General features: G+C 49.9%; 1 protein-coding gene and 1 pseudogene across 13 annotated transcripts in view; one reads left to right on the forward strand and one right to left on the reverse strand.

Annotated features, from left to right (window-relative positions):
• The window catches only part of MINK1 (misshapen like kinase 1), a 63,804-nt gene that overhangs the window by 29,948 nt on the left and 7,988 nt on the right, over positions 1–25,868 (reverse strand). The gene's annotated exons all lie outside the window — the stretch shown is intronic.
• On the forward strand, positions 9,157–9,803 carry LOC105738599 (annotated as a pseudogene).

The raw sequence follows: 25,868 nt of genomic DNA on the forward strand, positions 1-25,868 counted from the left end.
TCCGCCTTCCAGGTTCAAGCAATTCTCCTGCCTCAGCCTCACGAGTAGCTGTGACCACCATACCTGGCTAATTTTTGTAATTTTCGTAGAGATGGGGTTTTGCCATGTTGGCCAGGCTGGCCTCAAACTCCTAACCTCAGGTGATCCGCCCACCTTAGCCCCCCAAAGTGCTGGGATTATAGGCGTGAGCCACTGTACCGGGCCCAATTTTTAAAAATTTTAATTATTATTCTTTTTTAGAGCTGGGTCTCACTATGTTGCCCAGGCTGGTCTCAAACTCCTGGGCTCAAGTGATCCTCCTGCCTCAGCCTCTCAAAGTGTTAGGATTACAATTGTAAGCCATTGTACCTGACCATGTACCTATTTTTTAATGCATTTTTAAAAATCCTAAGAGGCAGGGAACGGAGACTGAGGAGACTGAGATAGGAGGATCACTTCAGCCCAGGAGGATGAGCGTACAGTGAGCTGTGGTCATGCCACTGCACTCCAGCCTGGATGACAGAGCAAAACCCTGGCTGAAAAAAAAATAAAAAGTCCTAAGAGCACCTACTATAGTGTTCAGTTTATTATTATTATTATTATTATTATTTGAGATGGAGTCTCGCTCTGTCACCCAGGCTGGAGTTCAGTGGCGCGATCTCGGCTCCCTGCAACCTCCAACTTCCTGGTTCAAACAATTCTCCTGCCTCAGCCTCCTGAGTAGCTGGGACTACAGGCACACCCCACCACGCCCAGCTAATTTTTTGTATTTTTAGTAGAGATAGGGTTTCACCATGTTGGCCAGGATGGTCTTGATCTCCTGACCTCGTGATCCACCCACCTTGGCCTCCCAAAGTGCTGGGATTATAGGCGTGAGCCACTGCGCCCGGCCCGAAAACTTTCTAACTCTATGATTCCAAATGCTCAGGTCCACACTCCATGAGGCTGCCAACCTAACGACTATTTATTCCTTCCTATTGTGTGCCAGAAACTGTGTTAGGCTGGGGAATACAACAGTGAGTAACTGAAGCAGTCCCTACCTTACTGGTGTTTATGTTCTGAGGAGAGAGGCACACATTAATAACCTCTACAATTAATTGTGTAATTATAGCCACGGTATGTCTTTGTTTTCTTTCTTTCATTGCATCTCAGACGACACAAACTCATATATTGTTTCTTTTTGGAGACAGGGTCTCACTCTGTCACCTAGGCTGGACTGCAGTGGCACAATCATAGCTCACTGTAGCCTCGAACTCCTGGACTCAAGCGATCCTCCTGCCCCAGCCTACCAGGTAACTGGGACTACAAGCACACACACCACTCTGCCTGGTTACTGGCTATTTTTTTTTTTTTTTTTGGTAGAGACGTGTCTCCCTGCGTTCATCAGGCTGGTCTCGAACTTCTGGGCTCAAGCTATCCCCCTGCCTCAGTCTTCCAAAGGCTGAGATTACAGGTGTGAGCCACCATGCCTAGGCTATTTTAATGTTTTTTTCATAGATCACAATTTCATCATTTTATTCTATGTAGCTGTTCCACATAGGCAAATTTGTCCTTATGAGTAAAGGGGAAGAAAAAAATCCTTGAAACTTTCCCCCTCTAGTCCAGCGTCTGGTTATTTAAATGCACATCTCATGTAAAACAGAAAAGATAAAAAAGTAAAGATAAAAATAAAAACGTATGGAGTGACACTCCTCCTGCTGCTGCCAAGTGTGTCTCTTGGACCGAAAAGGAGGAAGGAAGGTTTCGGTCGTGGAAAGAGCTCTGGTCTGTCTTATGTGCTGTGAAGTGCGGGGTGCCAAGAGAGCACACCTGACCGAGGCTGGGGAGCCAGGAAAAGGTTCTTTTGAAGAAGACATATTCAAGCTGCAGTGGTCTAACCACCTTTCCAGTACCCTCCTTTGAACAATGAGTGCTGTAATCTGCCCCATCCTTCCGGCCCTGATCTTTACCACTTTAGGAGCTTGCCCATATCGGCCATCTCAGAGATCACTGTCATTGTCCACTCTCCCCATAGGTCTTTTTTTTTTTTTGTGAGATGGAGTCTCATTCGTCGCCTAGGCTGGAGTTCAATGGTGCAATCTCGGCTCAGTGCAACCTCTGTCTTCCGGGTTCAAGTGATTCTCCTGCCTCAGCCTCCCGAGTAGCTGGGATTACAGGCACCCATCACCATGCCCGGCTAATTTTTGTATTTTTAGTAGAGATGGGGTTTCACCATCTTGGCCAGGCTGGTCTTGAACTCCTGACCTCAGGTGATCCACCCCCCCTCGGCCTCCCAAAGCACTGGGATTACAGGCATAAGCCACCAGGCCCAGCCCCCATAGCCCTTTATTTAATTTTTTTTTTTTTTTTTTTGAGACGGATTTTTGCTCGTTGCCCAGGCTGGAGGGCAAGGATGTGATTTCGGCTCACTGCAACCTCTGCCTCCCAGGTTCAAACGATTCTCCTGCCTCAGCCTCCCGAGTAGCTGGAATTACAGGCATGCGCCACCATGCCTGGCTAATTTTGTATTTTTAGTAGAGACAGGGTTTCTCCATGTTGGTCAGGCTGGTCTTGAACACCCGACCTCAGGTGATCCACCCACCTCAGCCTCCCAAAGTGCTGGGATTACAGGCATGAGCAACTGCGCCTGGCCCCCATGGCCCTTTAATAATGACACAGCTAGGCCGGGCAAGGTGGCTCACTCCTATAATCCCAGCACTTTGGGAGGCTGAGGCAGGCAGATCATTTGAGGTCAGGAGTTTGAGAGCAGCCTGACCAACATGGTGAGACCCTGTCTCTACTAAAAATACAAAAATTAGCTGGGCATGGTGGCACACACGTGTAATCCAGCTACTTGGGAGGCTGAGGCAGAAGAATCTCTTGAACCCGGGAGGTGGAGGTTGCAGTGAGCCGAGATTGCGCCACCGCACTCCAGCCTGGGCGACAGAGCGAGACTCCGTCTCAAAAATAATAATAATAATGAGACAGCTAGCAATTTTTGAGCATTTTATTTGTTCCTGGTACTGCCGAGCACTTTACAAGTATAATCTCACATGACAAACTTTGAAGTGGGTACTATTGTTATACTCATTTGACAGGTGAAAAAGTTTACAACAATTAAATGACTTGCCCAGGATTACACAGAGCTAGGAAGTGGTGGAGCCAAGATTTGACCTAAAAATTTGACCTCAAGGCCTGCAGTGTGCTTTGCCTGGCTCATAGCTCCTGTTGCCTAAAGGACCGGGTTTTCAACCATTTCCTCCCCTTTCTAGCCCCAGCAAAAGTTTAAGAAATGAGTTCCTGACCCCAGGGAGCCAGTCCAAGATTGAAGGAAAAACAGTAACCTAAGGCAAACTTCCCCTTCAGCCATTTCCAATAAAAGGGAAGATGCCGGAGAGTGCATGGAGAGTCAAGGCTGGAGAGCCCACTGTTACCTCAGGTAAAGGAAAGCAGAGGCCATGAGTGGGCAGAGCGGCCAGACTGTACAGAGAGAGCACAGCAGACATGGAAGGAGAGGGAGCTGCAGGTGGAGACAGAAGTGGGAGAGTGACCAACTGACTCTAGCTATCCTCCGCTGTTACCATTAACCCAGAAGCATCCTACGGTTCCAGTTCCAAGGAATTGTCTATGCTGCCATTCAGGTGCCTAGGTTCGAACAAGATTCTTTTTCTTTTCTCTTTTCTTTTCCCTTGGCATGTGAAGTGAGAAGGATTTTTTTTAGTTTTTGTTTTGTGAGGCAGGGTCTTGCAATGTTGCCCAGGCTGGAGTGCAGTGGTGCAATCACAGCTCACTGCAGCTTCAACCTCTTGGGTTCAAGCAGTCCTCCCACCTCAGCTTCCTGAGTAGCTGGAACCATGGGCATGCACCATCATGCCCAGCTACTTTTTAAAACCTTTTTTGTAGAGATGGGGTCTCTCACTATGTTGCCCAGGCTGGTATTGAACTCCTGGGCTCAAGCAATCCTGCTGCCTCAGACACCCAAAGTGCTAGAATTATAGGCATGAGACACCACGCCCTTCCAAGAAGGGTCTTGACTTTAAATAAAAAATAGTCTTGAGAGCCTGGCACTATGCTAAGTGTTTTACACATACCAACTAATTTTTTTTTTTTTTGAGACAGATTCTCACTCTGTCACCCAGGCTGGAGTGCAGTGGTGCGATCTTGGCTCACTGCAACCTCCACCTCCTGGATTCAAGCAGTTCTCCTGCCTCAGCCTCCCAGTAGCTAGGATTACAGGTGCCTGCCACCACACCAGGCTAATTTTTGTATTTTTAGTAGAGACGGGGTTTCGCCATGTTGGCCTGGCTGGTCTTGAACTCCTGACCTCAAGTGATCCACCCGTCGCGGCCTCCCAAAGTGCTGGGATTACAGGCGTGAGCCACTGCGCCTGGCCCACATACCAACTAATTTAATCCTCACCTAACTCCATGAGGTAGATATTATTATTATTCTCACTTTACAGAGGAGGAAACAGGCTCAGGGAAGGTAAATAACTTGCCAAGGTCAAACAGCTATTTCAGTGGCAGAGCCAGGGTTTGAATGCATGTAGCCAGCTCGAGTCTCTGCTGCATCTATCCCTTTATTTGACTTAGCTAGAGTAGATTCCTTCCAACCCAACAAGCCAGACCACAACATCTCTATTAAACCTTTCACAGGACTAAGCCTCATCTCCACAAGTAGAACAGAAGCTCATTAAGGGCAGGAGCCATTTCTAGGTGGTACTTGGGTATACATAGAATGAGAATTAGGCGGCCTCACACTGAGATGGGTGCCTGAATGAAAACAGCAGTATTTTATCTGTGCAGCTCTGAATCTATAACATACACAAAACGACTATTGTCGCATAGCAAGCATGTGGGATAACAGTCTGTGGCTGCTTTCTCTCATTCACTAGAGCTTCTATTACTAAGCATGTCTTATCTCCTCACATTTTACGTATACTAAAATTGTGTAAAATCTTTGGTTGGGCCAGGCACGGTGGCTGTAATCCCAGCACTTTGGGAGGCTGAGGTGAGTGGATTACCTGAGGTCAGGAGTTCAAGACCAGCCTGTCCAACATGGTGAAACTCTGTCTCTACTAAAAATACAGAAAGTATCTGGGTGTGGTGGTGCACGCCTGTAATCCCAGCTACTAGGGAGGCTGAGGCAGGAGAATTGCTTGAACCCAGGAGGTGGAGGTTACAGTGAGCTGAGATCGTGCCACTGCACTCCAGCTTGGGCAACAGAGTGAGACTCCAACTAAAAAAATAAATAAATAAAAATCTTTGGTTGATGGAGAGGCTCGGGAAGATACAAGTGTTGGACTCAATTATTGAAGGGTGGGGCTCTGGGATAACAGACAGAGCCCCTCATGTGCGTCGAAATAGATGTCGTCTGGCACTGTGCCCTGAGTTGTTTACGATGTATAATTATACATATTGCTTTGTTCAGCTATGAAGAGCCAACAGTGATGTTAACGCAGAAACTCTTGGTAGATGTCTCTTTTCTCGTAGCTCTGCATATAATGCAAGGCACTGGTCACATCAGGCTGGCCCCAAGCAGCACATCCTCGTGACACTGCACTCGCCTCACTAGGGAGCTGCCTGTTGTTTGCTCCTGTTCCCCTCACAGCTCCAGGTATGTTTCTGAGTATATACGAGGTCACTAAATCCTCGCTGATTTAATGATTCAACGCCAGACAGAGCAAGGCACAGCTGGGTTTGCTCAAGGAAAGCTTTTCAGAAGAAGCTGAGGAACAAAGGTTGGAGGGAGAGAAGAGGCACAAAGCTGGTGGCCTGAGGCAGGCAAGGGGAGGGCACGAGCTGTCCCCTCAGACTCTGCTCCTCTGCCTTAAATCCCCCTTTAACTATTTCAAGTGTATTGGTTTCCCCAGCTTCAAAAGCTTCCCGAAGGTGCTGCCTAAGGCTTCGGCATCTCCCCAGCACATGGCATGCACTGGCGCTGTACAGTTATGGGACACAGTGCCATGGTCCTTCCACCTGCACCACGGACTCTGCTCCCTAGAACTTACCAGGGGAGAACCAGGCACACACCAGCCTTGAGCCCTTGCTTCTTTGCTCTGCTGACCCTCAAGGGGCTCCCTGGATTCCTCCCACAGCTCCTACCTGGAGGAAAAACTAGGGGCAAATGTGAACCCGCTCCTGCTCTCAAGGTGCTACCTGGGGCCCAGCATCAACAGACATTTTCCTTTCCTTTCCCCAAAACCAAAGTCATTTTAGTGTAGTAGTAGGACAGACTGAGATTAGATTAGAAACAAAGGGTTTGATTATTTCCCAAGAGAAAATGCAAGAGTTTATGCATCAACTGTTTCCAGAACGCTGTCCGGTTGGGAGGCTGAGACACGAACTGAAGCTCAGAGCCTAGGAAGCGTGAGCCAAGGCTGTGGGGCAAGGAAAAGGAGAGAAGGAGAAAGCCCCGTCAGTCCCTCACAATCAGCATGTGGAAATCTAGAAATGCAGGAGAGGCCTGGAGTCATGGTGGAATCCAGGATGAAAGGGGTGGATGGCTGAATGAGCAAAAGGAGGCAAGCACCAGAGGCTTGGGGTCACATTTCTTGGAAGTGGCCTGGAGCTGGCAGATGAGAACTCTGGCTGCCAGTCCTCATTCCACTAACAATAGCTCCTCTAACGACATGCCCCTTCCCTTTGTAGCCCGCTCCAAATGGGGAAAGTAATTCCTGCGGTGTTAGCTTTGCATGTAGATGAAACCCTTTGAGGGGTAAAGGTTTTTTTAAGTACTTTAGCAAATGCAAACTGTTATTATCAATATTAGCCAGCATCTTTTTTTTTTTTTGAGATAGAGTTTCGCTCTTGTCACCCAGGCTGGAGTGCAAAGGCAAAATCTCGGCTCACTGCAACCTCTGCTTCCCAGGTTCAAGTGATTCTCCTGCCTCAGCCTCCCAGGTAGCTGGGATTACAGGCGTGTGCAACCACACCCGGCTAATTTTTGTATGTTTAGTACAGACAGGGTTTTGCCATGTTGGCCAGGCTGGTCTGGAACTCCTGACCTCACATGATCCACCCGCCTCAGCCTCCCAAAGTGTTGGGATTACATAGCCAGTGTCTTTCTTAAGTGCCTGTCAAATAATGCTCCTGATTTGTAAGTGCCCCTGGCTCTACCTTCTCGGTGCTCAGACACCAACACAGAGAGAAGAGAATTAACATCCTGAAGAGTCACATATGCTAAAATATAAAGAGTAAGACTGTGAGGAAACTGCAGGGGAAACAGGTAGGTTAGGAAAAGGTATCCTCACTTTTCTGCTGACCGATGAGTCTTATAATTCTTGAATTTCGCTGCTGGAAAGGTCCATTAAACATTCCAGGAGATTCTAGGGAGCTTCCAGAATGGTAGAACTGGAACCATAAAGCCTGGGGAAGGGATGGAAGTCCTTGGGAAAGAAGCACTAAGCAGCCCAGTGGAGACAAGGAAGGACTGGTCTCTCCTGTGCTTCAAGCCCAGCAATGATTATTCACTCAGATATGCCCCGGCAGGTCCTGCTGCTAGAGCCAATGCCGTTCCCAGACCCAGGCAAGGTGCCATCCTACCCCTGACAGGAAACAGGGCAGGAGGTGGGGCTGCCCTGGGTGCCTGGTGTCGGGAGGGGCCGGGGGGAATCCCGGGTGTTGGGAGGACAAGGCAGAGTCAGCTAGCTGTGAGGCTAGGGGAGAAGGCCTCTCTAGTCTGGGAGAGGCCCCTCCTTTCCTAGCTGCCTGTACTTCCAACAGCAGGCTTCCTCCTGTTACTAACCATAACAGGACTGACTATACAGGGGTCAGAAAGACTCACAGAAACCTGTGATAGAGAAAAACAGATGGGGGAAGGGGGAGAAGAGAATTTCAGAGGACACTAGGCAAAGAGAATGGGAACTTGTGGTCTAAAGAGGGAACCAAGTCTGGCCAACACAGTGAAACCCCGTCTCTATTACAAATACGAAAATTAGCCAGGCATGGTAGTGCACGCCTGTAATCCCAGCTGCTCAGGAGGGTGAGGCATGAGAATCACTTGAGACTGGGAGGCGGAGGTTGCAGTGAGCCGAGACTGTGCCATTGCACTCCAGCCTGGGCGACAGAGCAAGACCTTGTCTCAAAAAAAATTGTTTTTTTAAATTTAAATTAAAAAAAGAAAAAAAGAGGGAACCAACAAGAGCTGGCAGAACAGAATAAAGTCTCAAGCCAAATAACACCCTTGCCTTGCAAAAGCAAGGCTGCCAGGGTCTTGGAGCCTCTGTTTATCGGGTACCAGTTCAAAGGACAGTGAGCCTGAGCTGGCCTGGGAGGCCCTCCCCACTCCCAGATGAAAACAATAGGCCTGTTTTCCTAAGCTCTTCCTGTAATCCAGAAGGCCCACACAGAGAGGAAGAGGGGGCAAAGGCAGTGGCTATACCCAGTGGGGGAGGGGGTATGTAGCCTCCCATAAATTCATTAGCTCCCTTAAAGACGCCCCAAAACACCAACAATCTAAGTGTTAAAATAGTGGCTGCTATGCAAATGGAGCTTTAAAACCTATCCCTTAGCCCCAGTACCACCAGATTACTAACCCTAAACCCCATCTGTAGGAGATATTCTGAAGCCACCACAGGGGAAGGGATAAGGGCCTGAGAGACAAGGGACAGATGGGGTTTCCCCAACAATTTAAGTTCCACAAGGATACAGTACTGGCAGAGATATGGAAGGAGGGGCAAGTATTCTGACAGAAGGGTGGTGTCTTAGGCATCCTTCAATTAGATAGGAGTAGCTAAAGGCTGTGTGTGTGTGTGTCTGTGTGTGTGCATAAGAAAAGAAACAGGAAGGTATGTGTGTGTAAGAAAGAGCATCTTGGCTGGGCGCAGTGGCTCACGCCTGTAATCCCAGCACTTTGGGATGCCAAAGCCGGTGGACTGCCTGAGCTCAGGAGTTCGAGACCACACTGGGCAACATGGTGAAACCCCATCTCTACTAAAAATACAAAAAATGAGCTGGGCATGGTGGTGCATGCCTGTAGTTCCAGCTACTCGGGAGTCTGAGGCATGAGAATGGCTTGAGCCCCAGAGGCAGAGGTTGAAGTGAGCCGAGATCGCACCATTGCACTCCAGCTTGGGCTACAGAGTGACACTCCGTCTCAAAAAAAAAAAAAAAAAAAGCATCTTTGCTGCCACTAGTCCACTGTCTTTGCACTCACCCTCTGCCATGCCCATCCTTGTCCCCCTCCCCACTCACAGACATGTCCAACAACAGCCCCGAGTATGCTTTGGTTTTCACCATCTCGGCTGCTGTGGCCACCACAGTCTCCAGTGGCCTGGGTGCTGCCTATGGCATGGCCAAGAATGGCACCGGCATTGTGGCCATGTCTGTCATGTGGCCGGAGCCGATCATGAAGCCCATCATCCCAGTGGTCATGGCTGGTATCATCACCATCTATGGCCTAGTGGCGGCTGTCCCCCCTGCCAGCTCCCTGAATGATGACAACAGTCTCTATAGCAGTTTCCTCCAGCTGGGCGCTGGCCTGAGTGGCCTGGCAGCCGGCTTTGCCATCGTTATTGTGGGGGACACTGGCAAGTGTGGCACTGCCCAGCAGCCCTATTTGTAGACATGATACTGATTCTCATCTTTGCCAAGGTGCTCATCCTCTCCACAAAGCAGCCCCTATCAAAACCCACCAGTCACAGAATACGATGTAAAGACCACCCCTCCTCATTCTGGAACAAACAGCCTGACACGCATGTGCCGGGCAGCTGGCTCTCAGTAGTTGGTCTTCTAAGCATACAGTGTCCTCGTGTTCATCGTCTGTTGGCCAGGCCTTGCCCCCTCCCGCCCCATGCTGTGGACATCTGAACCTATTCATCACCCATCCAGGTCCTCAACCAGTGAGGACTCAGGCCCCTGGATGCCCCACCCACCTCCCTTGAGTGCTCTATGTACAAGGATGAATTAGAGTTGTCATTTTCTCTTCATTGGATATTTATAAAGATTTGGCCTGTCCATACCCCTGTGAAGCAGCCCTCGTCTCCCACCTATCTGTCATGTCATGGAGGTTCCCATTGCGGAGCCTCCTTGGATGGAACCACCCTCTCCAGCCTGGGCTGCCAGGCCCTGTGTGGCAGCTGTGTCTGATAAAGTTCTCAGATGTCGGGGGAGGGAAAAAAAAAGAGAGAGAGAGTGTGAGTATGTAAGAGAGAGAAAACGGGAGCGGGTGTGTGAGCTGGAGACAGGGAAGTGGCAGGAAAAGTCTGATAAGATCACCTCCTTCCTACCCAAGCAGAGATACTGGACACAGCCCCCCAAGGACCCAGAGGGTAGGTAGAGAGCTAGATGCTTGCCTTTCTCAACGGGAGGTGGCCTCCCAGGCCTGAAGAAGTCTCCATTTACCCCAGAGCCAACTAGGAAGCAGGTAGGCAGCATCATCCCCACTTATACCCCAAGATGCTTGGGGTGAACGGCAGGCCCAAAGCCAAAGCATGAGACAGATTAAATGTTCCTATGGCGAGAAGGAGAAGGGGTCACCAGCATCTCTTCACTGAGCAAATGAAAGGAAGAGAGAAGGCAGGCTGATACCCTCATCAATTTCCTACTGTCCATGACATACCATCATCAACTGGACCTTTTTTTTTTTTTTTGAGGTAGAGTTTCGCTTTTGTCACCCAGGCTGGAGTGCAGTGGCGCGATCTCAGCTCACTGCAACTTCCATCTCCCAGGTTCAAGTGATTCTCCTGCCTCGGCCTCCTGAGTAGCTGGGATTACAGGTGCCTGCTACCACATCCAGCTGATTTTTTTGTATTTTTAGTAAAGACGGGGTTTCTTTTTTTTTTTTTTTTGAGACAGAGTCTTGCTCTGTCACCCAGGCTGGAGTACAGTAGTACGATCTCGGCTCACTGCAAACTCCGCCTCCCGGGTTCACGCCATTCTCCTGCCTCAGCCTCTCGAGTAGCTGGGACTACAGGCACCCGCCACCACACCTGGCTAATTTTTTGTATTTTTAGTAGATACGGGGTTTTACTGCTGTCTGGATCTTCTGACCTCATGATCTGCCCGCCTCGGCCTCCCAAAGTGCTGGGATTACAGGCATGAGCCACTGTGCCCGGCCTTTTTTTTTTTTTTTTGAGACGGAGTCTCGCTCTGTCACCCAGGCTGGAGTGCAGTGCCACACACAATCTCAGCTCACTGCAAGCTCCGCCTCCAAGGTTCACGCCATTCTCCTGCCTCAGCCTCCTGAGTAGCTGGGACTACGGGCACCCACCACCACACCCGGCTAATTGTATTTTTAGTAGAGACGGTTTCACCGTGTTAGCCAGGATGGTCTCGATCTCCTGACTTCATGATCCACCCGCCTCAGCCTCCCAAAGTGCTAGGATTACAGGTGTGAGCCACTGTGCCTGGCCTTTTTTTTTAAGACAGGAGTGTGGTGGCACAATCTCAGCTCACTGCAACCTCCCCTTCTAGGTTCAAGTGATTCTCCTGCCTCAGCTTCCTAAGTATAATAATAGCTGGGACCATAGGCGCCCGCCACCACGCCTGGCTAATTTTTTGTATTTTTAGTAGAGACGGGGTTTCACCATGTTGGCCAGGCTGGTCTCGAATTGCTGACCTCAAGTGATCTGCCCGCCTGGGCCTCCCAAAGTGCTGGGACTATAGGCGGGAGCCACTGTGCCCAGCTTGGACCCTTTTTAATGAAGCCTTAAAAAAAAACTCCTTTTCTCAGCTTTTCTTACTCTCTGAAACAGACTCTCCACTCTGCTAACCCTACCTCTCACGCTGTGGAACTCAACCAGATCTTTTTATTCTGAATCCACAATGTGAAGTACTTGTCCTCTGTTTATCGATGGCTACCCGTGTTTTGAAGTGTTTTTATGGGAATGAAGCACAGGAGGGGAGGAAATCAGGCCAGTTCTAGAAGTAGAAGGAAGGCAAAGAAACCAGGAACAATATTTATGTGATGGGAGGAAGGGCAGTTTATAAATCACTCATGGATCTCTATGCCAGAAGGATGTGTGAGACACACGCGTGCACACACACACTGACTTGCAGGTACATGCAGAGGCAGAAACAAGTCAGGACATGACACATACATGAACACAGATACCATTCTCATCAGAAACCAGTCAGAGCAGAGGGGCCCTGTCTGGAGCAAGGAGACTGGAATTTATTCCCCTCCTCCTCTCACAGGGTAGTTTTGCTGCCTCCATGTCTAGGTTCCCCACACATCTGGCTGCCTCAGACAGGGGCCCTGGCCTGGTGGCTGGCCCCAGCCTGGAGGTCTTCACAGATGGCGGCCTATAGGAGGTGGCAGCTGACACCTGGAGGGAGCTGGATGAAAGCAGGCAGTGCAGAGTAGAGAAAGCCAGGCAGTGGGGGAGGGAGTGAGGGAGAAGAGGGGACCAGATTCAAGCAGCCTTGCGCTGGTTCTAAAATGGCCACAGCAAGGCAACGGACAGATGGTCCCTTTCTGATGCTGAGCCGGGGAAGTGGGGAAAGGGAAAAGGAAAAAATAAACACCATCACAGTCAGAAATTTAAAAATAAACTGAAAAACCTAAAAAATAAACAGCTTGCTACTGAGGTTCCGTCTGCCTCCAGAACCTTCTAAGGGAAAATAGAGAACTGCAGGCCTGGAAGGGCAGCCCCAGCCTTGGGTGTGAAGATGGTTGGAGGTCATTCTAGCCATCCCCTGTCCCCAGCTGGAGTATCTTGCAAAGTCTTTCGGGCAGCGGAGGTGGTATCTCGGCCTTTACCTCCCCAGCACTTCTTCTCAAGTCTCACCGTAGGTAAGCAAGGCCATGGCTTTTCAAATGTCAGAGCCGTTTGATTCTGTCTCCTTCCCAAGAGTCAGTTTCCGTCCGAGATCGGCAGAATCAAGTTCATCCTCTCACAGTTGCTGCCCCTCCTGCCACCACCCAGCTACCCAGACTTTACAGTTCACAGGGCGCTTTCACAGTCATGACTGCATCTGCACTTAAACCTGCAGGGAAGCTGGGCAGGAATGACCAGCCCAGAGCACAGATGAGAAAGCCAGGGCTCTAACAAGTGAAATGTTTATCAAGGTGAAGCAAGAGCTCAAACTTGCATAGCCTTCCAATGGCACACAGCAACCACACTGCCGCCACCAACCACACTCCCCCACCAACCACACTCCCCCCACCAACCACACTCCCCCACCAACCACACTCCCCCACCAACCACACTCCCCGACCAACCACACTCCCACCAACCACACTGCCTCCATCAACCACACTCCCCCACCAACCACACTCCCCCCACCAACCACACTCCCCCCACCAACCACTCCCCCACCAACCACACTCCCCGACCAACCACACTCCTCCAACCAACCACACTCCCCCACCAACCACACTCCCACCAACCACACTCCCCCACCAACCACACTCCCACCAACCACACTCCCCCCACCAACCACACTCCCCCCACCAACCACACTCCCCCACCAACCACTCCCCCACCAACCACACTCCCCCACCAACCACACTCCCCCCAACCACACTCCCCCCACCAACCACACTCCCCCCACCAACCAGACTGCCCCCACCAATCACATTGCCCCCACCAACCACACTCCCCCATCAACCACACTCCCCCCAACCACACTCCCACCAACCACACTCCCCCCACCAACCACACTCCCCCCATCAACCACACTGCCCCCACAAATCACACTGTCCCCACCCAGTAGATTCCATCTCCCTCTGTGGGCCAAACAGGTTCTTCCTCAGGCTCACATATGACTGCTGTACAGCTGAATATCCCAGCTATGGTTTACCTGGAGCCTTGCCAATTCTCATGCTGGTGCCTTTTGGTTCTTGCCGGTGTGGGGATGAAGCAGAGGGGCAGGAACACTGCACTAACTAGTGGCTTTCTCTCTGTTCCTTCTCACTCCTGGGTCTCCACATGCTGTTCACTCTTGCAAGTTCATCCCTCTCCTCCTCTTTACCTGGATGCCTCGTGCCTGTGCCTCCCAACCTCCACTGAGACAATGTCACCTCCAGGAAGTGCCCCTGACGATCCTCTCCTCCCACAATACCCTGTACTGACACTTTCATGACACCAATTACATTTTTGTGATTTATTCTTTATCTATCTCCTCTGCTAGACTAAGTTCTTAGAGGTCAGGGCTGCCCTCAATACCTGTCTGTGGAATGAATGAATACAGAAATAAAAGAAAAACCTCCCTCCTTCATTAATGCAGCAGTTATCTAGAAAAACCTCCCTCCTTCCTTAATGCAGCAGTTTCTAACACTAGTTTTGGATTATCTCCATCCTTCCAAAATAATCCTTGAATATTCACTTAAGTGAAATGCATTAGAGCAGCTACTAAAAGTGAATCTTCTTTTTGTCATATGAATCAGCACCTCATAATTTATATGCCTGGTAAATGTTTTACCAGAGTGGACTTTCTTAGTTCTTTTTTTTTTGAGACAGAGTCTCACTCTTGTTGCCCAGGCCGGAGTGCAATGGTGCAATCTCGGCTCACTGCAACCTCCGCCTCGCCGATTCAAGTGATTTTCCTGCCTCAGCCTCCCAAGTAGTTGGGATTACAGGCACAAGCCACCACGCCCGGCTAATTTTTGTATTTTTAGTAGAGACAGGGTTTTACCTTGTTGGTCAGGCTGGTCTTGAACTCCTGACCTCAGGTGATCCACCCACCTTGGCCTCCTAAAGTGCTGGGATTACAGGCGTGAGCTACTGCGTCCCGCCCGCGAGTGGACTTTTTTTTTTTTTTTTTTTGAGACGGAGTCTCACTCTGTCGCCCAGGCTGGAGTGCAGTGGCGCAATCACGGCTCACTGCAAGCTCCGCCTCCCGGGTTCACGCCATTCTCCTGCCTCAGCCTCTCCGAGTAGTTGGGACTACAGGCGCCCGCCACCACGCCCGGCTAATTTTTTGTATTTTTAGTAGAGACGGGGTTTCACCGTGGTCTGGATCTCCTGACTTCGTGATCCGCCCGCCTCGGCCTCCCAAAGTGCTGGGATTACAAGCGTGAGCCACCGCGCCCGGCCTGGACTTTCTTAAGGCAGGGAATTCCTATATGGTTGGCAAAAACCAAACGGGAACACTAATAATGGCCCAAAGAGGTCGGGAGACAACAGGGCCAGGAGAGATGAAGGGAAGGCTTCCCGGAGGAGAAAAGAGCTCAGCGCAGTGGAAAGGAGAAGGAAACGGGCAGAGGCTGGGCTGGGTGAGAAGGGCCAAAGAAGTCCCCATCGCAGGGGGGCAGACGGCGAGCAGGAAGGCTGTAAGATGGAAGAGGGTAACTCGGGTAGGCTTTCTTAGCTGAGGACAACAGCAGGACAGGAGCGTGGGGAAATGGAATGATAGTGCTTAGTGTTTACTGCACTAAGAATCGGAAGGCCTGGGCACTGGTTCTGACACTTCTGTATAATTTAGGCAAATCCGCAAATCACTTAACCTCTTGGAGGTTCTTTTCTTTATCTACCCAGGCCCATTTCACAAGAATTCACTGATGTAAAAACATTTTAAAATCCATAAAGTGCTACAAATTTGCATAGAGTCATTATGAAGAAACTGGCTCCCACAGAGCAAGGCAAAACTGTGGCAAAAAGTGATTTACTAAAACTGTTGGCGTTACTGGGATTTAGGGTGAAGTGTGGCAGTTCAGGAGAGAAGAAACAAGATAAAAAGTAGAACTGAGAGGAGGGCAGGTGAGACAGAAGGGAGGAAAAACAGATCTGTGGCCTCGGAGGCAGGCTGACGGGCAGGGAGGAGGGGCAGTCCCTGGGAAGCGGACACCAGAGAGAGCAAGGAAGGGCACAGCATGGCAGTGGGAGGGGGCAGAAAGGAGATGCCAGGCCCGTTCAGGCTGGCAGATACCAAGCTAACGGAGGAGGACAACACTAGTAATCAGGGGTTGGATAATAATAAGGCTTCTTGCTGCTGGTTTTCAATTGCAGCACAAACAGATCGTTATATCTTATTGCCAGCCTCCTTCTGTGGGAGTCAGGTGTCCACAAACCCAAGGGAAGAGACTAGGGAAGCTTCATGACCAAGAAAACTTGTGACCTGTACCCATATGATTTCGAATTCCAGAAGACCAATGAGAGGCCATGAGAGAAAACTTAGGAAGGAAAGCTCTGAAGGACAAGGGGACGGGAAAAGAGATCCTGGAAGGAGAGGGAGAGGGTGTGAAGCTGAGTCAGCTGGAGGAAGAACAGGTAGAGGGCGGGGTGGGGGGGGGGCAGCAGGAAGGGGAGGAAGGACTGTCTGAATCACACTCTGAGAAAGAACAGGGTTACTCTCCAAAGGGTGGAGACCAGATATTCTCTGGCCCCACCAAGGACCAACCCAGGATAAATTACAGCTGAAGGGACGCAGGTGAGACAGAAGGGGAACTTCCTGACCAGCAGGATGGAGCAAACATGTTCACTCAACTTTTCACCAGGCCTGTCTCTCCTGTTTATCCTAAGAAACCTTCCCAGACACCTTTCATGCCAACTCTATGGACTGATGAGCCGGCTCATGCATTCATTCAACAAACACTGAGTGTCAGCTATGTAAAGGCATTGCTAGATACTGTAACGTGGCATTGAACAAAACAGAAATGGTCCCTTCTTCCTTCTTGGAGCTTACAGTCTAGTCAAGGAAGCAGACATTAAAGACATAATTACGTAACACCTGTCAAAGACTCTGATGACAAAGTACAGAGTGCTATCAGAAAGATTCAAGGAGGCTGCAGTGAGCCACGCTCGCGCCACTGCACTACAGCCTGGATGACAGAGGGAGACATTGTCTCAAAAAAAAGAAGAAAAGAAAGATTAAAGGAGGTCATGATGGGGAAGGGAGCCGGGAAAGGCCTGCTATGGAAGTGATATTTAAGCCGAGACAAGCCGGGCGCGGTGGCTCACGCCTGTAATCCCAACGCTTTGAGAGGCCGAGGCGGGCAGATCACCTGAGGCTGGGAGTTCGAGACTAGCCTGACCAACATGGAGAAACCCCATCTCCACTAAAAATACAAAAAATTAGCCGGGTATGGTGGCGGATGCCTGTAATCCCAGCTACTCAAAAGGCTGAGGCAGAGGAATTGCTTAAACCAGGAGATGGAGGTTGCGATGAGCCAAGATCATGCCATTGCACTCCAGCCTGGGCAACAAGAGCAAAATTCCTTCTCAAACAAACAAACAAACAAACAAACGCTGAGACCACAGGGACAAGCAAGAGTTAACCAAGGGAGGAGCAGGGGTGGGGAGCGCACAAAGGTTCAAGGAAGGAATCTTGAATCTCCAGCAAGGCAGAGTAAGGAGCCCAGCATCCTGAGCCTCCCAGCCTTGAATCTGTGCCTTTCAATAAAGCTCTTTATAATTTTTGTGCGAATGTCTTGTCTCTCACATCCCAACAAAGCTGTGTGTCCCCAAGGGTGAGGCACAGGTTTTCCCTTCAGGCTGAATGCTTTCTCTGGGTGGGTCCAGAGCTTTTACAGAAAACAGCACGCAGGGCCAGGGTGACTGCCCAGTGATTGCCGGAATTCCTGAGTCAGGACAAACAGGAGTTTCGTGTTCAGATATAAGATTTTGAAGTTACTCTTCCTTGCAGTGACGCTGGAAGACTTTCAGGAGATGGTAGGAGGCTCTAGGACTGGGAAAGGGGAGCCAAGCCCACAGAATTCCAGGTCTACACCTGGGGCTCACTGACTCACTCTCAGCCATTTACATGAAAATCAATAGACTGGGTGGTTTTCTCTTTCTTAAACAAAATACTAAGTCAGGGGGAGAGGAATGTTAAAGAACCCCAGGAGACACGCTTTCTGGGAACTTTGTGCAATAAGAGACGTTGGGCAGCTACCACCTGTCTAATGAGCATTTACCAGACGAAGCACTTTACATCCCTTGTATTTAATCCTCTCAACATCCCTGTTAGGTGAGTCTTGTTATCTTCATTTTACAAAGGACAAAACTGAGGCACAGGGGCCAGACGCGCGGTGGCTCAGGCCTGTAATCCCAGCACTTTGGGAGGCTGAGGCGGATGGATCACCTGAGGTCAGGAGTTCAAGACAAGCCTAGCCAACATGGCAAAACCCCGTCTCTACTAAAAAATACAAAAATGAGGCCAGGCGCGGTGGCTCACACCTGTAATCCCAGCACTTTGGGAGGCCGAGGCAGGTGGATCGCAAGGTCAGGAGATCGAGACCATCCTGGCTAACACAGTGAAACTCCGTGTCTACAAAAATACAAAAAATTAGCCAGGCGTGGTGGCAGGTGCCTGTAGTCCCAGCTACTCGGGAGGCTGAGGCAGGAGAATGGCGTGAACCTGGCAGGCGGAGTTTGCAGTGAGCCGAGATTGTGCCACTGCACTCCAGCCTGGGTGACAGACTGAGACTCCGTCTCAAATAAATACCCCCAAACACTGAGGCATAGGGGTATGAGTTACTTGCCAAAGAACACATAGTAAGTGACAGAACTGGGGTTTGAATCAAGTCTGTCTCCAAGGTCTGTGCAGTTGCAGGGAGTGATGGGGAAGGTCCCCCATTCCAGGTCCCTCTCTGTCCCTAAGGAACAATTCCCTGTCTTCACAAGTCAATCCCCACTTGGTTCTGACTGCTCTTCCTCCTCAGCACTAACAGACTCAGGAAACCGTCTCTGGAGTGTACGTATTCTGAGGGTCATATTTCAAATCAAATAGTCCTTCCGACTCCCTCCCGCTCTCCCTCCCTCCTTCTTCCTTTCTCTCTCCCCCCTCTCTCTCCTTTTAAACAGAGACGAGGTCTCTATGTTGCCCAGGCTGGTCTCAAGCTACTGAGCTCAAGCACTCCACCCACCTCTGCCTCCCAGAGTGCTGGGAATAGAGGCCTGACCCACTGCACTGGGACCAGACCTTTTTCTGAAACTTCCCTTTATTTTTTATGTCCTTCCCATGGACATGGGCTGGGCTCCATGCCCACACTCCAACACCGCGCCCAACCTGAGATCTCTCTACACAGTAGGAACTGATGTTTCCGAGACCAGCTCTGAGACACCACCCGCCCTGGCCACTGGCACCCCCCGTTTCTGTCAGCTCCTCCCAGCTTAACACACAGTCACCACCTCACACATGCACTTTTCCTTATATATAGAACGCTGCAAATTACACATTTAATATATTCATATGTTTAAGTCAGTGTGAGAACAAATACAGCATATTTTGACCTCTAAGACAGGGGGCTGGCTCTGTCTCATAGTAGGCACTCAAAAATTTTCAGGAAGAAAGAAGGACTCCTGGGCCTGAAGGGATCTTAGGAATCCCATCATCCTACAGTCCTTGGGAAACACTCCCTGCAACGGCATAGACTTTGGAGACAGACTTGGATTCAAACCAGCATCAGCTCACCTAGTCAGGCGTGGTGGTGGGAGCCTGTAATCTCAGCTACGCTAGAGGCTGAGGCAGGAGAATTGCTTGAACCGAGGAGGCAGAGGATGCAGCGAGCCGAGACTGCGCCACTGCACTCCAGCCTGAGAGAGACTCCATCTGAATGAATGAATGAATGAATGAACTGGAACCAAAACGAGAACTAGGTCGCCCAGCTCCTCATGCCATGTTCACTCCATGGATCACATTGCCTCAAAGGCAAAGTCAAACAACCCGTTGTGTTAGCAGGCCTCCCACTGACAGCTCTTCAGAGATGGGCAATTTGGGCCACCTGAGGAGGTTATGAGGCCAGGACTGGAGATCTGGGCAGTAGCAGGTATGTTCATTGTTAACTTGTGAAACACACCTAATCTGCAAAGACTACACTTTGGACTCCACACTGACCAAGCTCACATGAGATCTTTGTTTCTGGTGGGGACTGGGCAATGCAGCAGAGTCATGAGACATGAGTATGGGAAGTCAGCTCTCACTAGCTCTGAGGCTTTGGCCGACTGCTGGCACCTTCTGAAATGTAAGATGGGGCCAAGCATGTGGCTCACACTTGTCATCCTGGCACTCTGGGGGGCAGAGGTGGGAGGATCACTTGAGGCCAGGAGTTCAAGGCTACAGCGAGTTATGATCATGCCACTGCATTCCAGCCTGGTCAACAGAGCATGACCCTGCCTCAAAAAAAGTAATAATAAGATGGCCCATAGAGGCTCTGCTATAAACACAGACACTTCAATCACTCATTACTTGTATTGGCGATGGTGATGGGAACAACATCCAGGCAGACTGTAGGATAACACCTAAGGATGTTAGTGTCTCTAGGAGTCATCAATTGGAACATTCCTTCATTCAAACTTTGAACATTAGGGTGGGGTAGACTGAGACTCAGTCCAAGGAAAACAACTGACTGCCATTCAGACCTGGCTCAGCCTAAGAAAAAAGTAGGCTTTAGACTGCAGTAAGAGGAATTGTGGTGAGAAGGGCCATTCGGTATTGGGCAGTTCCTGGAAGGTGTCATCAAATACATGTCGCCTCCTCTAAGGTTGTACACAGAGACAGAGAAAAAAAGACCTCACGAGTCCTTGAGTCTTCCCTTGATCCTTGCAATCTGACACTATTGTGAGGAAACGCAGAGGTCTTTTGTGCTGCAGGCTTCTGCCTGGTAATGTGAGGGCACAGCCCACAACAGTGTACCCTAAGATACCACCCCAGCCTACCAGCTAGAGGCCTGTATTTTGACCTCTAAGACAGGGGGCTCTCCTGCCCTCCTCTCTTCCTGGGTCACCTGGAGAATAAGTGTGTCACTCCCTCCCTTTTTCCTCCTTCCCCATGAAGGTCAATGAGAAACTGTAAATAGCAAAGATGAGGGAAAGTGAGGAGGCCAGGGAGGCCATTGCATTCATCTCTGCTCTAAAATATCCAACTCAGCCATGTGCGGTGGCTCACGCCTGCAATCCCAGCACTTTGGGAGTCCGAGGCAGGCGGATCACTTGAGGTCAGGAGTTTGAGACCAGCCCAGCCACCACAGTAAAACCTCCGTCTCTACTAAAAATATAAAAATTAGCTGGGCTTGGTGACGCATGCCTGTAGTCCCAGCTATTATGCTTGGGAGGCTGAGGCAGGAGAATCGCTTGAACCCGGGGGTGGAGGCTACAGTGAGCCGAGATGGTGCCACCGCACTCCAGCCTGGGTGACAGAGCAAGACTCTGTCTCAAAAAAAAAAAAAAAAAAAAAAAAATCCAACTCAATTCCAGATCATGCTTTGGGTCTGTCCAGGGGTATGAACACTAGAGGAATACAGAGCCTGACCTGGCTCTCAACTGTCCAGGCCTGGAGGTCCAGGAGGGTTGACCCCCCTTTAACACATGTACCCCTCAAATACTAATACAGAAATGCTGTTATATTCTATGATCTTCATCCCCTAAACGATCTTATTTCCAACTTCCTCTAGCACTTACCCATCAGACCCCCAGGATGAGATGAAGTAAGAGGCTGAAAACAAGCAAGATGACAAACATGACCATAGCAGAACCAGCATGCAAGTTACGGCTGGGGGGTGGCAAAAGGAACTGAATACGGAACAGAAACCCTTAACTTCTCTTGCTACTGCCCAATCCTCTTGTGATTCCAGGAAGCCATTTCATTTAAAATCCCTTTCAGAAGCCTGTCATCTTGCATTAGAGCTAGGAGGGGGTTGTGTTCTGGGTTGGCTGATGATACATGGACTTCTGAGACATGCACCTAGGCTGACTCAACAAATATTAACCATCTGCTTGGTCAGACCCTCTGCTCAACTCTGCACACACAAAAGACGATGAGATGCAGAATGGTGGTTGCCAGGGGCTGGAAGGTGGCGGGTTCAGAGAGTCAGTGTTCCATGAGTACAGAGTTTCATTTGGGGAGGATGAAGAAGTTCTGGAGATGGATAGTGGTTACAGTTGCACAACAATGTGAATGTACTTAATGCCACAGAACTGTACGCTGAAAAATGGTTATAATGGTAAGTCTTACATATACTTAATGACATTAAAAAACAACAACAACACATTTTTAAAGGGTGGGGGGAAATGAGACAGCCTTCCTCTCCTCCCTCTGAAGAGGCTTTCTTTTGAATTATTCGACTATCTTTCCTGCAGACCAAATATTCTGAAGTCTTCTGCATGTCCTTCTCGTCATCACAGTGATCTGCCCAGCGGCCCTACATTTAGAAATCTCTATTAGTTCTGGGTACGAGCCCCATGGAGCTCTGTATTCCCAGCATGTGCTCCCCAGTGCCAACCCACCACCTGTTCAGCTCAGGCTCAGGTCACTTACTCTTCCCACCTCAAAAAGACCCAGGTATATAAATAAAAGGTGTCCTCTATTAAGACACAGATCTAGAGGCCATGTGCTCCTGGAGGGCAGTAACTATCTCTCATACAGGCTGTCTCCAGGCCATGAAACAGGCCATATTCCAAAAGTCTCCAAAAACTTTACCAAGAAACATTATGGATAACGTTATAGTCCTCAGTAAGCCCACAAAGCCTGTTTACCATATGTCACAGAAATATCACACATTTACAATTAAAACAGGCAGGCCGGGCACGGTGGCTCACACTTGTAATCCCAGCACTTTGGGAGGCCGAGGTGGGTGGATCACCTGAGGTCAGGAGTTCGAGACCAGCCTGACCAATATGGTGAAACCCTGTCTCTACTAAAAATACAAAAATTAGCCAGGTGTGGTGGTGCGCACATGTAATCCCAGCTATTCGGGAGGCTGAGACAGGAGGATCACTTGAATCTGGGAGATGGAGGTTGCAGTGAGCCTAAATCGTGCCACTGTACTCCAGCCTGGGCAACAGAGCAAGACTTCATCTCAAAAAAAGCAAAAACAAACCAAAAAACAGGCAGAAAATAATACTAGTTGCATGCAGTCTGGAGTGCCAGCTACACACTGCCCTCCTGTCCTCCCCTCAGTGCCCACCCCCAAATACACCCCGCCATGTGGGAGCAGGCCTCCCTTCAATAGCATGGCAGCCTAGGTTTTGGAGTCAGACTTGAGTCTGAATGTGGGCTCTGCTGCTTACTGGCTGTCCAACCTCAGGCAAGTTACTTAACTTCCAAGTTAGTTTCTGTAAGCTTTGGTTTCTTCATCTTGCAAATGAGGATAATATCGTCCACCTCAAAGGGTTATTGTGAGGGACAAGATTACAGAAGGAAAGAACCTACTGCACGGTAAGTGTTCATTACTGTTCTTATTCCAACCCCAAACACCCCCTTCTGAAATGAATCTGCATCATAATATAAATGACTTCAATCAGAGCAATCTTTGTTCCAAACAGAAGACAGACAGAAAAAGGACTTACTAGAACCAACCAACTTCTTTTTTTTTTTTTGTGATGGAATCTCGTTCTGTCGCCCAGGCTGGAGTGCAGTGACGCAATCTCGGCTCACTGCAACCTTCGCCTACTCAGTCCAAGTGATTCTCCTGCCTCAGCCTCCCCAGTAGCTGGGATTACAGTTGCCTGCCACCGTGCCTGGCTGATTTTTTGTATTTTTAGTAGAGACGGGGTTCCACTATGTTGGCCAGGCGGGTCTCGAACTCCTGACCTCAAGTGATCTGCCTGCCTTGGCCTCCCAAAGTGCTGGGATTACAGGCATGAGCCACTGCGCCCAGCCCCAATCAACTTCTGATCCACATCCTGCCTGTTCCCCCTACCCTGCTTCGACACGTGGGGCTCAGGTAGTTTCCACTGTGAGGAATGACTCTTAAGGTTAGGCGGACTCTCTCCACCTCCTCCAAACCTTAGCTACCCAAGGCCAGGAGCCTACCAAGTTCTGCTGTCTTGACTGGGACTGGGAAACAGCGAGCCGTGGAAGGCAGCTCGGCTGCACAGCTCCAGCTCGTCCCGCTCAGATGTGCTGCTTCCCAGCCACTCGTCCACCCTGAAAGGATACACTAGGGCAAGGTGTCTTCTACTCTCTCTGGTCACTCCCCGAGATGGGACTAATGACATTCATTCACCACACCTCTGTCTTCAAAAAGACAAGTGTAGGATGAAAAGACCCCAGAGAAGAGACGATGCGCTGGCCCCTCTCTCAGACGCCGCATGCACCTGCCTATCTTTGCCTCACGCTGCTCAGGCTTTGGGGCACTCTGTCCAGCTGTTTTCTTGAAGACTCTTTCCTGAGTCACTTAGAACTAAAGACTAAGTATTGCAAGCTTCAGCCACTTTCTTAAAAATGTGCCTTGAAAGAAAGAGTGGGTGGGTGGTGAAAAGAGAACATGAAAATCTTCCTTACAGTCTGGCTGGGAGCCTACCTATTTTACCTCCAGAGGTATGCTAGCAGACAAAAGCTGCTAGATATGTGCCATGCACAAGGGTAATTTAGAGCCCACATTCCTCTCTCTACCTGGAAAGAAGTACACAGGGGACTTAGGAACTACTTCCTACTTCGTGGAAGAAACCTGTCCAGTCCTTCCCCGGGTCTCTCCCATGTCCATAACAAGTTCATGAGAGGTACCAGTAGCAATCTGGGTGGAAAAACAGCTCTTCAGGCCGGGCGCGGTGGCTCATGCCTGTAATCTCAGCACTTTGGGAGGCCGAGGCGGGCGGATCACGAGGTCAGGAGATGGACACCATCCTGGCTAACACAGTGAAACCCCGTTGCTACTAAAAATACAAAAAAAAATTAGCCAGGCGAGGTGGCGGGTGCCTGTAGTCCCAGCTACTCGGGAGGCTGAGGCAGGAGAATGGCGTGAACCCTGGAGGGCGGAGCCTGCAGTGAGCCGAGATCGCACCCCTGCACTCCAGCCTGGGCGACAGCAAGACTCTGTCTCAAAAAAAAAAAAAAAAGAAAAACAGCTCTTCGATGCACTGTCCCAGACTCTGCCAGATGGTTAACATCCCCGATCCCCATGTGCTAAATGCCGTTAGTGCTCCCAAGACAGTTTTTTTTTTTTTGAGACGGAGTCTCGCTCTGTCGCCCAGGCTGGAGTACAGTGGCACGATCTCGGCTCACTGCAAGCTCCGCCTCCCGGGTTCACGCCATTCTCCTGCCTCAGCCTCCCGAGTAGCTGGGACTACAGGCGCCCGCCACCATGCCCGGGTAATTTTTTTTGTATTTTTAGTAGAGACGGGGTTTCACTGTGTTAGCCAGGATGGTCTTGATCTCCCGCCTCGGCCTCCCAAAGTGCTGGGATTACAGGCCCACACCTGGCGCTCCCAAGACAGTTAATCCTCTCTCTTCAACATTTCCGAACACCCCCTGGAGGCCAGCGGTGCCCTGGCTGAGAACCACTGAGTCAGCACCTGTATTGCTTTGTATCCCACAGTGCCCAGCATATACTGGGCACCCTGTACTGCTTGTGGATTGAATCTAGTAGGAAACGACCAGTCACAGACATACTTAGATCCATGTCTCTTACCAAGTAATTTCTGAACCCCTACTGTGCTCAGCATCTTTATAGGGATCAATCAAGAGGAAATATGGATCACAGTCTCTGTACATAAGGAAGTGGTAGGAAAAACAAGACTAGAAAACATTATTCAATATAAGGCAATATATAAGCCAATGCTAAATTGTAAGGTCTGTGAGAAAGTGGATGACGTGATCGGTAAAGGCTGGCAAAATCAGGGGAGGCTTTGTGGGAAAAAAACGTAAGTTAAGGTGGCTCTTGAAGGAGGTGGGATTGTCTTCATTCAGCCCTACCGGTCCTCAGCCTGTCCCTGCCAGGACCGCTGTTCATGGAAAACTCCTCTAAGCCTGTGGTTCTAGGAGCAATTCGGCAACCTAAGCCCTTCAAATCCCATCCCCAGGTGGCTCCTGGAGCAAGCCGGTGTGAGAAATGTCCCATTCTTTGTCAGAAGACCAGCGAATATCAGGCCTGCTTTCAGGAGGCCTGCTCATCCCAAAGGCAATGGAAGAAACCACTGGCGGAAGTGCCAATGGCAGAGATGCCCAAGACAGAACCAAAAAGCATTTGGTGCTACGTGTACATACTGAGTCACAGGCTCTAAGTGCTGGGGCTACCAGTTGTGACCACAGACACTCCCCACATCGCCTGTCCCCTGTGGCCCTGGAATTCTCCTGCTGTGGATGAAC

The sequence above is a fragment of the Nomascus leucogenys genome, chromosome 19 (assembly GCF_006542625.1).
Source record: "Nomascus leucogenys isolate Asia chromosome 19, Asia_NLE_v1, whole genome shotgun sequence".
NCBI classification, from domain to species: domain Eukaryota; kingdom Metazoa; phylum Chordata; class Mammalia; order Primates; family Hylobatidae; genus Nomascus; species Nomascus leucogenys.